This window comes from Morone saxatilis, unplaced genomic scaffold, assembly GCF_004916995.1.
Source record: "Morone saxatilis isolate NCDOM2014 unplaced genomic scaffold, NCSU_SB_2.0 Contig2, whole genome shotgun sequence".
Classification (NCBI taxonomy): Eukaryota; Metazoa; Chordata; class Actinopteri; family Moronidae; genus Morone; species Morone saxatilis.
In genome coordinates this window covers 19,861,106-19,863,791 of record NW_023339762.1, presented here as the reverse complement: position 1 = coordinate 19,863,791, position 2,686 = coordinate 19,861,106, and the positions used below count along the sequence as shown (strand labels likewise).

The 2,686-nt window shown below is 42.1% G+C and overlaps 1 protein-coding gene across 1 annotated transcript in view; it reads right to left on the bottom strand.

Annotated features, from left to right (window-relative positions):
* Positions 1 to 2,686, bottom strand: part of itpr2 (inositol 1,4,5-trisphosphate receptor, type 2) — a 52,788-nt gene that overhangs the window by 7,055 nt on the left and 43,047 nt on the right. The gene's annotated exons all lie outside the window — the stretch shown is intronic.

The following is a 2,686-nucleotide window of genomic DNA, read 5'->3' as shown; positions in this document are numbered from 1 at the left end:
GAGAAAGAGAGAGAGAGAAAGGGACAGGAGAGCACGTGCCAGGCAGGGCTGAGCTATTAGCAGGCCACTTGAGATGGGTTATGTAACAGCGTTGTGGCTGCTGCAGTACCTGCTAGGCCTGTAGTCGCTGTCATAATTTTACACACAAACACCCGCACACTGATTCACATCCACATGCACAACGCGCCAGCAGAACAGACACTCGGTGTAACACGATCCTTCTCTTTTGCTTGGCACCGCATCACTCTGTCCTTTCTAACCAGATGCACTCATTATGAGAGTTATTGTGTGTGTGTGTGTGTGGTGTGTCTGTCGCGCTGGTGTCGTGTGCTGTGCGAGCTGGTTGACGCACGTGTTCTTGCCGTGTTGTCTGGTGTGAGGAGTGTGGTGTGTGTGTGAACGTGTGTGTGTGTTTGAGGTCATCAGGTTTCAGCACTTTTCCAACAAGGAGTAGGGAGGCCCAAGTTTCTATTAGTGCAGTAGCTTCATGTTGTTGCCCCTAAAACTGCAGGAGATTAGAATAAAGTTTGAGCTAGAGGACACTAACCCCCCACCCCCACAGCCCACCTCCCACTTACCTTCAAACACACACACTTATCCCTACCTAAACATCAAGTCAAAGTCTACTTTAAACTGCGGTGTGAGGAGGACAGATGGTGCAGGCTCCTGCAGAGATCAACATCGCAGACATTTCTACTTTCTAATTCAGCTGTTTTTCCATTGCAGCTTTCTATTGTTGCACCTAGACTCTCTCATCCAGAGTAACTTACTGTGTGTGAGCAGGTTATGAGTTGCTATGAGTTGTGACTTCCAAAAAGTTGGCTGACTAACCAGAGACAGGATATTTATGTTGCACTTTATTTCTGCCAGCTGCAATTGTTTAGTCATTATTGTACTGTACATGTTTTTTTGTACTCCATACCATGCAACCATGATTTCAAGTCAATAAAAGTCTGAATCTGAAAAAAAGTGAATCAAAACAGCAAAGACAGAGAGTTAGTAGAAGGGGGCCAAGTTTAAAAAATGCTGGATTTCCCCATAATGAAACCGATAACATCTTTTTATTTCAAACACCACATCCTCACTCTGTCAAACAGGCTTTCTGTTTGGTTGGGGTTTGGGAGTGATTTCCCTTGTTCAGGAACATTGCAAATAGGGGACGCTTTGGTGGAAACCTTCAGTGTGTTGTCTAATAACAGGACAGCTTCTTTAAGTCTAATCATTTTAAAATATGTTTTCTCAATCAGCTTCGTATTATGGGTTGCAAGGTCCTAGATGCACACAAAGTAATCTGCCAGAGTTGGACCAGTTTGTTGTTTCACATGAGACATTTCTCTCTGTTCTCCCTGTGTTCAGTTATAAAAAAGGTACATACTGGAAAGACACATAGCGCAATGCATCAATCAGAATTTTACATTTAAATCAGAATCTGATTACAGATGTGGGGCTGTTTGCGTCTGCTGCCACTGTCAATCAAATCTGATCACACGACACCCACACAGTCTTGATGAAGCTGACTGTTTTCTTAATAGATAATGACTAACTTTAATTGTTTCTTATTTAGACATGAATATTCATTGTTACTGAGAATAAATTAAAGATTTGGGACCAGATTTTTAGGGGCTTTCAAATGATTCCACCATTTTCCAATCATGCAAGAATATACTTGTATATAGTATACATATATGTGCTACATGAAGTAACAAAATGGGAAGAAAGGTGGTTTTAGACCAAGTCTGTTCCTCCTCTGTGTGTGTTTCTGCTCTGCTGCATATTAGAAGGTGTTAATATAAATTCCTGAGTCATCATTACCTCATCACACAGCGATACTTTGGCCTGGCATCACAGAACCGACCTGTTGGAGGACCTGCTGATGCATATTAATTCAAAGTCTGTCACCTGTTTGTTATGCAAATTGTTCATTATAATGCCACCATTCTTATGCCCATCATGGCCAAATGTTAATCACGAAATGTGCCATTGTGCTCTGAGGCTTCATTTGAATCCATTAACCTAACGGGAACACCTTTAGTTGCCCTTACATCCTTCAACTTCTTGTCTCTGTGTCAGTGCAGCAAGTTGGTGCATTGATGATAATAGAGCTGGACTGGGTTTAATTACTATTTAACCACACTGTGTCCCAGCAGGTTAGGAGCTCAGCATAGTGACGACAACCTGAGCAGAGAGACCCATGTCTCTCCAGCAGCAAGGAGGGGAAAGGAATAAATTGGGATGCTTGGCACAGGCCTAGAGGCTCAGTCTCATTTTTTCGATCGCTTGTCTGCTGTAGAGGCTCATGCTTGTCTAGCACACTGTGCAAGTCTGCAAAGTGAGGAAGGCTGCACAACTTTAAGACTCCAACACTGAGACATCTGTATGCTGATTGGTACGGCTCGCCAGCAAAATATGAATTAGGCAGTGAAATGCGTGTGTTTGTTTGTCCATATGTTCCTGGAATAATAAATTAAATATCTGAGGCCTGGATGTGTTTATGTACTTATGTGCCCTCTTAAAACAGTGCAATGCAGTTTTATATTCCTAAAAGATTACATTGTTGTATATCTTGTAAACACAAAATAAAATTGCCTCACTGTAACTTAAGCTTTTGATAACAGAGCAGCTTGTGTGATGCAGCATTTAAGGAGCAAAAAAGTGCATTACAAAGGTATTGTGTGTGTGTGTGTGT